The sequence below is a fragment of the Camelus bactrianus genome, chromosome X (assembly GCF_048773025.1).
Source record: "Camelus bactrianus isolate YW-2024 breed Bactrian camel chromosome X, ASM4877302v1, whole genome shotgun sequence".
Taxonomy (NCBI): domain Eukaryota; kingdom Metazoa; phylum Chordata; class Mammalia; order Artiodactyla; family Camelidae; genus Camelus; species Camelus bactrianus.
This window is the reverse complement of record NC_133575.1, coordinates 34722116-34734509: the sequence shown is the minus strand read 5'-3', so window position 1 is coordinate 34734509 and position 12394 is coordinate 34722116.

The window sequence follows — 12394 nt, the reverse complement described above, 5'->3', positions numbered from 1 at the left end:
CTATGTTGGGAAGAGGAAACAAGCTAAAACAGAGAGGGACTAGAATGTTTCCCAAATTTTTACTGTTATATATTTGTTACTCCATTCCTACCAACCAAGACTCTTTTGGTTCCTGATTCATTGCTAATCAAAATTTAATGTCTAGCTCATTTAGCTTAGGCCATAACCAATTTCTGGCTCTAGATCCAAAAGTTGAGGAAAGGTTAATGGTATTTTCAGATTTCATTGATAATTTCTCCTCAGAGTAAGAATGAATATAAGAGTGATATGCAGTTGGAGTCACTGTATCTAAAGCATCATTGCTCTGTAATTGAAACATTAGTCTTAGAAACTTAGACATGAAACAGACAATAGATTTATCACATGAGGGGAATGTCCAATAATTTAATAGTTCTATAGTTTGAGGGGAGGACAGAGTAAAATATAGCCCTATTAAAGACAGGATAAAATGTTACATTAAAAAAAAATGACAACAACCGCTCCTCAAAAAGCTTTGGAATGATTATATAATTTGAATTGCAGTCTCTGAAACAGTAAGCAAAGTATGGAATTTTGTCAATTTTTATATTGAACTGATGGATAATTCTCAGCAGAGTGAAAAGAAAGCCATGCTTTTACATTTTTAAGTTCATGATGTTTTGTATGTGTGTAGAAATATTTACTCATTACCTTGAAGCATGGCACCTCAGGTCTCTCTTGGACCTGCTTTATGCAGTAAATCACAGGTAATATTTTGAGATTGCATCGTGCTTGAATGTTCTTTCTTTTCTTGATGGAGGCAACCAAGAATCTGCCTGGAGAAGGGGGCATTAGGTTTGCCCAGGCTTCTAAAGATTGACATAACCCAGTCAGGGTTCAGTTGGCCAGTTTGCAGTCCTTCTTTCTCTTATATTTGCTCCTAACTTGATCCAGTCTCATGGCTTTGTAACAGAGAAGAACAAACCTGCCTCCATATTGGGTCTATTCCTTTAGCTCTAACCCTTGTGCTCTGTTGCTTGTACTTAGTCATTCTTGGCATGCAACTTTGTAAAAGAATGTTGCCTGTATCTTGAAATATCCACCCTAACTCATTGTCAAGGCTCTGACCTTTAAAGGTACAACATTTTTCCATTCATACAGAGATAAAAAGTTGCAGAACAGAAAATGACATTTGTCTTGTTGGAGGCTTGTAGAAACATTGTGACCAGATCTCCGTGGACAGCAGCAAGAACAAAAGATTCCTGCACCACAAAGTTTGCAACAACCAGCCACATCCCTTCCCCTTTTAGTATAAAAGAAGCCTGAATTCTACCTCAGGTAAGATGGTTCTTCGGGACACTAGTTCACCATATTCTTAGTCTGCTGGCTTTCCAAATAAAGTCACTATTCCTTGCCCCAACAACTCATCTCTCATTTATTGGCCTGTCATGCAGTGAGCAGTAGGAACTTGGACTCAGTAACAGCTTTAAAATGCATCTACATCCTGATGATTCCAAAATTTATATCCTCCATCCAAATCTCTTTCCCTAACTCCATGTGCTGTCCACCTCTCTACTTGGGTTTCTATTAGGCATTTCCAAATTCGAACTCTTGATTTCACCCCCACCCCCACTACATGTGTCTTCAACCTTCCTTATTTTTGTCAATGACAGAATGATTAAATCAGCTGTTAGGGTAAAAACCTATGCATACTTCTTGATTGCTTTTTTCTCTTTGAATCATAAAATCAACCCACCAGCAAGTTCTTTGGGAAATCTACATTCAGAGTACTACTAGAATCAAATCACATTTCACCACTCCACTACCACCAACTCAATCCAAGTTTTTCCTAAGAGGTAAGTGTTAATTTGCTCATGAATTATCCCCTGTAGAGAAGGAATTGGCCTCCTGAAAATCTCCATAGAAATTGGCCAAGGCTAGTGCTTAAAGCAATCAATCCTGGTCAAACACAAGGCTTGGACCACAGCCCTCCCAGCATGCCCTGATAGAGGCTGGTACTTCTCCAATCATGAGCACTGGTGTGGCAAATCATGCTGTTTGCTTTCTTTGTCATACAGCTGCAACAGGTAGCTTGGCTCCTCCTCTTACTTCTACAATGTTAGAAAAGGAGCTGGCAGAATAGGGATGGAAAAAAGTTCTGCTATATCATATTGTCATTATATCCTGGTCGTGGATCACCCCAAAGGAGGGGCTGGCAGAATAGGGATGGTGTATGGTTTTACTGTGTTATATTACTATCACATCCTGGCCCTTCATTATATCAGGGAAAAATCTGGTCCTTCCCTAACCATTCAACTTAAAAGCCTCACATCCCAAAAGCCACATCCCTCTCCCACATCTGGTACCTGTGGTAAAGCTACCCCAGAGTGTGAGAGACAACGGGGAATTCACATGTCTGCCCTGGTCCTGTCTCCTTGAGTTTTTCCCAATGAATGATGTCCCTGAAGGTCTGGTCCACGTGCCAGCCGATCATTTGTATTTTTTGCACAATAGATGTTCTATTATCCAAATCAGAACTCCTGATTCTGCTTCCCCCATCTGCTGTGTTTAGCCTCTAATCTTCCCTATTTCAATTCAATGAGAATATCAATCTATCACCAGTCATACCAAAAACCTAAGTGTCATCGCCAATTCCTCTTTTACATCCAAACCATAAATTCAATCCATTATCAAGTTCTGCAAGAGCTCTACTTTCAAAATAGAGTCAGAACTCAACCATGTTTCACTGCATTGGCCTCCTAACCAGACTGTCTGTTTCCACAAAAGACCCAAGGTCATCTTTTATGAACATAAATCATGTCACCCTCTAGTTCTAACCTCCCCAGTGGCTTCCCATTACATTTAGAATACACTCTAAATGCCATATCAATGGCTACAAGGCTCAGCATGATGTGGTCCTTGCCTCGTTTTCTTCTACTCTTGCTCATGCTCATTCTGCTCCAGCCACAGTGGTCTCCTTCCTTCACTTGCTTTGCTTGATCCCATTCCAAGGCTATTTCCCCTGCCTAGAATGGTCTTCTCCTAACCTTTGCACAACTCTCTTACTTTACCCATATCTCTGAGTTCAAACAGCACTTCCTCAGGTGCGTTTGCTGACCACTCAATCTAAAGTAGCATTCTCCTTCACTCTAGACCCCCTTATCCTTTTTTGATTTTTGTCATTGCAGTGATCATCACCTGAAAGCATACTGTGTGTTTCTTTATGAGATTGTCTCAGATTCATGAGAGCTGGGATCTTGTCTGTCTTGTTTCCTCCTCTGTCTCCAAGGCCTAAAACCGGGCTTGGCTCTGCTCAAAAATTATCTGTTGAATAAATGAATGAGTGGCACTAAAAAAAGTTCTGAAAATTATTTCTCAGTTATCTGGGTAAATCAGAGGATCTTTCTGAAAATATAATTATTCATCAATTAGGTAAGGAAAGACAGGGTTTTCTGCACCCAATAGCTGTTTAATAAATATAGATTGAATAAATAAATGGATAAAATGAAGCTTCCTTTATTCATAGCATTGAACAACTGTGGAATACCTCTATGCCTGTTATTTTTTTTTTCTTGACTCAAACCACCAAACATGTTTCTAAAATTACATTTTAATTGAAAGAGTCATAAATTTGGGGAAGACAAACTGTTCAATATATGAAAAAATTCTTTGGGGAAAGATAGTGTCAAATATGATGAGTGGTATAATTTTTGTGTTGGTGGGGGGAGATCAAAAAATGTAATCTTTCTTTGAACATCCAGTCAGTGACTATTCATCCTTTCAAAAGCATACATTAATTACAAGCTGTCAGTAGAAACTCTTACAATAATTCTTTCTGTGTGAAATTGACCTTAAGTAGGACTAAAATTGACCTAACCTGAATTGGTTGAGTTACTGGTGACTGTAGTTTGTCCATGATCTCTGAGACATGCAAATTTAATTTTTAAGAATTCCTTATTTCTAAACGAATGTCACATTTTACACTACAGGAGGTGAATATTTTTCAGTACTGTGAAATTTAAGAATTTGAGAAAATAAGATTTGCGGGTAGAGTCTATTATTTTATGGCAAGTACATAAGAAATTGAAGTTCAAATATGACTGAAGCCATTCTGTTTCACTATGAAGAAAGTTATTACTTCGTAGCTTGCCAGTAGTTTTATAAGCATCACAATATGAGAGTCAAAGATTTCAGGCCTGTTTATAGCTGGGGCTGAGTTCACCGTCTCCTTAGGTGATCTCCAACAGAACCTTGTCTAACAAAGACACGGGGCAATATTCTTTGAAATCTAAAGCAATGTCAGTTGAATGTCTCAAATAACTTTCATGCTGAGCCTCTTAAATTGTTTTTCTTTACCCATAAAACAGATGAAGTAACTGAGGTTGTAAGAAGTTAACAGCTTTCCCAAAATTGCAGAGTTAATAAGATTTTCCAGGCTGGGGCCACTCTGGTGCAATTGAGTTAAGGATGCAAAAAAAAAAAAAAAAAAAAAAAGGAACAGCATGAAAGGAGAGGATAATCAATTGGACTTGGTAACACAGCGAGAGGTGCCAATGAAATATTTAAATGGTGAGTTCTCGGGAATAAGTGGAAATCCTTGTTTTGAAGTTCAGAAAGCAGGCTAAGAACAGACATTGACCTCGAGGTAACAGTTGAGCCAGGAACTAGATAAATTACTCAGGTGGGTTTGCGGAGAAGAAAATTGAGGCCTGGAAAGAAAGGATGCCAGGCTAGGAGTGGATCCTCTGACATGATGAAGACTAAGAGAAGAAAGAAGTTTTAGGAAGAGTTCCTCACTTGTGTCAGATACTATTGAGGGATTCTGTGGGGTGAGGAATAAGACCTGTGAAATAAAAATGGACATTGAAGTCCTTACCTCTAGCATGGAGCCTCCCCAGTGGTTTGGCAGCGTCCTGATGAATTTAATAGCCCCATTTCTCACCTAATTAAAGTAGTGCTAATTTTAGAACCATAATGAAGCAAGATAACACATTTTGTTAGAGGATCTGTTTCCTCCTTAAGTATAAGTCCTTTTTTAATCTCAAACATTCTTTGGATTGCTTTGAATCCTTGCCTTTTAAATTTTGTGTGTAAAATAATTTTTCATTATCTTTATGGAATAATTCATAGACAGAAGGATGTATGTGAAAAGAAAACGGCTAGATAAAATCTTAGTTTTCTATTATACTAATAATGTTGCTCTTAAAGTGATTTTTATAAAGTTCAAAAGGTGCTTAAATTTAGAGCTGGGAGTCTTTTTTCTGTCATCATCTTTTTATAAACCAAAGATTGTCCTGAGTTATGCCTTTGATGAGATCTACAGTATGTTGTAAGAAAAAGATGTCCTCTCAATGCTTTGAAGATGCTCATAAAATGGTGGAAAAGATGCCAAAAAAGATTATTCACTAAAATTAGCACATATCTAGTGGTTCATTAGCTTGAATTTACATTATAAAATTGTTTATTGAATTCATTGACAGGGGACTCTTATAATGGCTAATGACTGGTTCTTAACTCTAACTACATTTTAGAATTGCCTGGGGAGATTTTTTTTTTCCCCCTGAGGCTGTCTCCTTTAATCCGGTAATGTTTTTGTGGGGAGAAGGAACATGCCGTGTTGTTGTTGTTTTAAAAAACAAACTTATTTTTTAGAACAGTTTTGAAGTTCACATGCATAGCTTCCCCCAATGTCAACATCCTGCACTAGAGTCTACATTTGTTACAGCTGATGAACCAACATTGAAAGTCTATAGTTTACATTAGAGTTCACTCTTGATGTTGTACATTCTATGGGTTTGGACAAATGTATAATGACACGCATCCATCATTATAACATCATACAGAGTATTTTCCCTGCCCTAAATATCCTCTGTGCTCCGTCTATCCATCCCTGGCAAATACTGATCTTTTTACTCCTTCCATAGTTTTGCTTTTTCAAGAATGTCTTACATTTGGAATCATACAGTATGTAGCCTTTTCATTTTGACTTCTTTCACTTACTAAGATGCATTTTTTAAAATTCAGCTTGACTGAGATATAATTGACCTATAAAATTGTAAAGAAATATGCATTCAAGATTCCGCCATGTCTTTTCATGGTTAGATAGCTCATTTCTTTTCAGCACTGAATAATATTTCATTGTTTGGCTGTACCACAATTTATTTATTCACCAACTGGTTGTTTCCAAGTTTTGGCAGTTATGAATAAAGCTGCTCTAAATATCTATGTGGATGTAAGTTTTCAACCCCTTTGGGTAAATATCGAGGTTTGCAATTGCTGGATCATATGGTTAGAGTATGTTTAGTTTTGTAAGAAACTGCCAAATTGTTTTCCAAAGTGGCTGTTACTGTTAAATTCCCACTCATAATAAATCAGAGTTCCTGTTGTTTCATATTCTTACCAATGTTTGGTGTTGTCAGTGTTCTGGTTTGAGGCTATTCTAATAGGTATGCAGTGGTATCTCATTGCTGTTTTAATTTCCATTTCCCTGATGACATGTAATGCAGAACATCTTTTCATGTACTTATTTGCCATCTGTATCTCTTCTTTGGTGAGGTATCTGTTCAGGTCCTTTGCCCATTTTTAAATCAGGGTTTTTTTTTGTTTTCTTCTCGTTGAGTTTAAGATTTCTTCATGTATTGGGGGTAAAAGTCCTTTATCTGATGTGTCTTTTGCAAATATTTTCTCCCAGTCCACAGCTTTTCTTTTCACTCTCTTAACATTTTCTTTTGTGGAAGTTTTAATTTTAATGAAGTCCAGCTCATAAATTGGACAGTGCCTTAGATGTTGTAAGAGAAGCTTTATTTATGTATTTACTTATATTCCTCATCTTCTTATTTTTTCCCTTGCTTTACTGAGATATAATTGACACATAACATTGCATAAGTTTAAGGTGTATAATGGGCTGATTTGATATGATGTACTTACATATTGCAAAAGGATTTTCACCATAGCGTTAACTAACACCTCCACTGTGTCACATAATTACCATTTCTTCTTCATGGTGAGAACATTTAAGATCTACTCTCCTTGCAACTTTCAAGTATATAATACAATATTGTTAACTATAATCATCATGCTATAGTCAGATCCCTAGTACTTATTCATTTTATAACTAGAAGTTTGTACTGTTTGACCAACATCTCTTTATTTCCCCAAACCCTCAGTCCCTGTTAACCACCACTGTACTATGCAAGAATTTGGCTTTTTTAGATTTCAGATATACATGAGATCATACAATATTTGTCTTTCTATGTCAGACTTATTTTACTTAGCATTATGCCCTCAAGTTTCACCCATGTTGTCCCAAATGGCAAGATTTCTTTCTTTCTCATGGCTGAGTAATATTCCATTGTGTGTGTGTGTGTGTATACACACAACATTCTGTTTATCCATTCATCCATCGATGGACACTTAGGTTGCTTCCATATCTTGGCTATTGTGAATAAAGCTACAGTGAACATGAGGATGCACATATCTCTTTGAGATCCTGTTTTTACTTTCTTTGGATAAATACCCAGGAATGGGATTGCCAGATCGTATGATAGTCCTATTTTTAATTTTTTGAGGATGTGAGGGGAGCTTTTAAAATCATTTAAAGCCCAGTCTCCACCTCTGAAGAGTCTGTTTTGGTTAACCTGAGAGGGGCCTGGGTATCAGCATTTGAACACTCTCTAGTTAATTCTGAAGTTGAGAAGCACACGTTTAGTACCATAGTTTCCTTTCTCTATTTTTAGGCAGTAACTTTCTATAATTAAAAACCAACCAAACAAAAATTATTATTTATTTTTCTGGTGACAACCCAATATCCTGATTTTCCTCTTACCTCTCTGATTTCTTCTTTTCAGTCTCACTCAATGTAGGTGAGCTCCAGGGCTCTATCATGGTTCCCCATCTCTTCTTTAGCTAGATTCTCTTCCTCAGTGATCTGAATTAGCTCTAAATACCCTCCATAGATTGACAATGTCCAAATGTCTTTTCTCCAGCTCTGAAATAGCCCTTGCCATCTGAACTTGTATATCACACCATCTTTTCTACATTTCAACTTGAATGCCTTATAAGAACGTTAAACTGAACCCATTCCAAATGATAAATTGGATCTCATAAACCATTTAAGATCTGATCTTTGAAAGACACCATCCAAGAGATTTGCAGATACTAACTACTATATATAAAATAGATAAACAACAAGTTTCTACTATAGAGCACAGGGAACTATATTCAATATCCTGTAGCAAACTATAATGAAAAAGAATATGAAAACAAATGTATGTATGTATATGCATGACTCAAACATTATGCTGTACACCAGAAATTTAACACATTGTAAACTGACAGAACTTCAATTAAGAAAAATGGCTTCAAAAAAAGATAAAATTCCTAAACAAACAAACAAACAAACAAAAAACAACTGAACCCATTCCAAATTGAATTTAATGATTCCAGCCCCATCATTAACCAAACCTGTCCTTCCCTCAGTCCACCATGGGGCAGGAATCATACTGAATTTTTCTTTTTTTCACCTCCCACACATAATTCAGAAACAAGACTTGTATATTCTATCACACAAATACATCCAAAATCTGTCCACTTCACTCCACTCGAACTACTTCAACCATAGTGCAAGCCACCGCCTTCTCTGGCCTGGGAGACTTCAGGGACCGCTCTCCTTCCACTCTTTGTCACTTCCAACCTCCTCATCTGCCCGTAATCCATCTCTACATATAAGCCAGAGCGAGCTTCTAAAACAATGTAAGTCATTTCTTTAAACCCACCAATGAATTCCCATTCTTTTGCAAACAAAACTGTGTTAGTTTCCTAGGGCTGCCGTATCAAAGTACTAAAAACTGGGTGGTTTAAAGCAACAGAAATGTATTGTCCTATAGTCCTGAGGGTCAGAAGTCTGAAACCGAGCTGTCAGCAGGACCACGTTTTCTCTGATGGCTTTAGGGGAGCATCCTTCCTCATCTCTTCAGCTTCTGATGTTTGTTGGCAATTCTTGGCCTTCCTTGGTTTACTGATGCATCACTCCAGCCACATGGCCATCTTCTCCCTGTGTATCTTCACATCTTCTTCCCTGTGTATGTCTGCTTCTGTATTTAAAATTCCCCCCTTTTTATAAGAACACCAGTCATATCAGATTAGGACCTACCTTAATGACCTCGTTAATTTGATAATCTCTATACAAACTCTATTTTCAAATAAGATGGCATTCTGAGGTGCTGGGAGTTAGGACTTCAACATATCTTATTTGGAGGAGACACAGTGCAACCAACAACAAAACCCCAAACTCCCTATACAGGCCAATAAAGCTTTGTGTAATATATATGGCCTTGCTTTCATCTCTGACCACATCTCTTACCACTTGCCCTTCTCACTCTGTTCCAGCCACCTGGGCATTTCTGCTTATTAACCTTCGCTCTTTATTAAGCATTTTGAGTTTAGCATTTAAACTCAAATGTCACACCCACAGAGAAACTAAGTCTGATCGCTGTATTCACTCATCCCTCTTCCTGCTCTACTTCAGTTACTCTCTAGCTCATTCATTACTGTTTCACTTTTCTCATGGCATTCATCACTCTGTGAAGTCACCTGGTGTTTATATTGTCTCTCTGACTGTGGCAGATACTACTGGTTATCTACCCCTACTATTCATCCTCTTTCATCACTAAGAATCTGATCATGTCTAGTCCTAGGGCATGGATCATGATTGGGCCAGGCCAGTCATGGCAACTGTGTTTCCCTTTGCAGAGATTACTGTTGGGGTGGGAATGTGGCCAGGTTCTGGTCAATGGGCTACAAGGGGAAGCCCTTGGGATTTCTGGAAAGATTTTCCTCCTGATTGAAGAAGCAGATGGAAAGCAGGCTCTTCTCTCTTTCCTTCTTGACTCTTGAATTTAGATATGATTTCTAGAGTTCTACCAACCATCTCATGTCCATGAATCAGTCTGCTGGGGAGAACAGAGGCCAACAAGGTTGAGCAGGATGGAAGTGGGAGGAGCTTGAGTTTTTGATGATACCATGGCTACTGTACCAACCCTAAAACTAATACATCCTGATTGAACACCATAAATGTTCTCAGGTTTTTAAGCCATTGATGTTCAATTTTTTTGTTATTTGCCTTGAAAGTGTCCTTACTCATATACTCCTCCATCATTACCATAGAAACTTTGTCTGTCTTACCCAATCCTGGGGCCCAGTGAGAACAATATCTGGCAGGTAGGAAACACTGGGAATATGTGTTGAACGAATGTATGAATGAATGAAATTACCTATTAGCATCCCTGCCATGCTACCCACCTTTGCTCCTCTGACTCAGTCTTCTTCTTCCACTGCTTTGTCTCAGACTGCCTTTCCACTCTATTCTTTCCTTTTTTAACCTCATCTGGCCCCCGCTCCCATCCTGGCTCCTCCTCTGCTCCCCATGTCCTCCTGGCTCCAGATACTAATGGTTTATGCCCAGCCAAAAATCTGACTGTGTGTTGTTTCATCCTCCAGCTCCCATTCTGTGGCTTCAAAGCCCAGACCAAATGGAGTTCTCCTGGATGCACCACCCTGATCACATTCTATCTTGCAGTGTCTTCATAAGTGAACATTTCTCTCTTCCTTACAGCATCACAAACACCTTAAGAACTGGATCTATGTCCTATTTTTACTTGCAACTCTCACAAATAACAGAGCATGATGATCAAAGCATCGTTCAGTGAATTTCTGTTAAATGGGGGCAGCATGGCATAGTGGTTTGAGCTACGGTCTTTTAGAGAGAGGAAAGCCAGGGCTCATATCTGCTTTTTGCTTGCTTTGTCAACCACAGAAAAATCACCGATCCTCTAGGAGCTTCAGTTTCTCCACTTACAAAATAGAGAAAAAGGGTGTCTATCTTATAGGATTACTGTGTACTCCCTAAAAGAGATAATGCATATGGAATATTTGGCACAAAGCCCAGCAGAGAGTAAGCACCCATTCAATAGTTGCTATTATTATTTATAGGTATTTTTGCATGAATAATATTATATTCACGAGCACAGTAAAGATTAGTATTCTTATAGATAATTGTAAATCATGTCCAGCAGACTATGCTGGTATTTTGAGATTTTATACCCCTCCCCCAACACACACACACACACACACACACACACACACACACACACACACATCTATCTGTATCCATATAGATATGATGTCAAATGTTATTGGCTTTTAGTGGGTGTTTTGATAAATACATATATATATATATATTTATGGAACTATGATTCTTGTTATATATCCACATAGTTATTTTCTACTTTTGAAATGTTATAGCAGAGATTATAGTCAAGTGAAAAATGAATCTGAAACCATTTGTTTGTTGGGGACATTTCCATTTGTACATTAATGATAGATTTCCATTTGTATATTAATTTGTATTTGTATTTCCATGTGTATATAAATGATATTAGTCTACCTAAATTTGGAAAAGGCAGTGTTCAGTGTCAGGACTCCAGGTTGCCAACCTCGAAAACTGTCTCTAGCTAATTAAAACAGAAAGGAATTTATTGGCAGGATCTTGGTGGGTGCGGTGACATGGGGCAGTTCACAGAATCACCAGGAAAGCTGGAGATCCAGGCTCATAAAATGGTGACAAACACAGATGCAGCCCAAAAGGCCAAGACTGCTCAGAATGCCATCATGAACAGAGCCTGTGTCCCTGGGACACCCGTTGTCCACATCGCTGGACTCTGTTGTCCTTGACACTGGCTGCCTTAACCTCCGGCCTCTCAATTCCAGTGTAACCAGAGGCAATAACCTCTGCAAGTCTGCAGACCTTGGCCAGTCCTCCTGAATGGCACATCTGCTGAGCCAGGCTTGGTCACACCTGGCTCCCCAGCTGCTCTGAGGAAGGAAGCAGAAGCATCTGTTCCCTTCAGATTCTGCAGGGAGGAGGCAGGTCCTGCCTCCCATTAGCCTTGGGATTCTCCATCCCTCCAGGGGTCTCTGGATGCTGGGTGATTCTTGTAAATGTCCCCTAGAGCGCTACCAAGAAAGAGAGAGGCAACCTGAAAACAGTACGAGAACTAAAAGGTTCAGGAGGGTCCCTTGAAGAACTCCCCATCCAGCTGATAGACATCTTCTCCAAAATCTTCCCATCCTGAGTGCATATGAAATAACAGCAGGAGTATTTTCATCCCCTTTGGCATAGACAGAAATGTAAAGAGAGCCCTTCTTTCTCAGGAACATGAATAATGGCTGGTAAAGTAACCATGCATGGCACAGTGACCTTTCTGAAAAGCATGATGATGTGATGAAAAGAGTTGCTGGGGCTAGATACCTATTGATAGGCTCAGAAATGTGTCCCCTGGAGCCCAAGGGGCGGAGGCGAGCCTCCCACTTGAAAGGGGCAGCAGATGGTATATTCTTCGCCACCCCTGACAGTCTAACGGCTGGAGGAAGCAGTGGG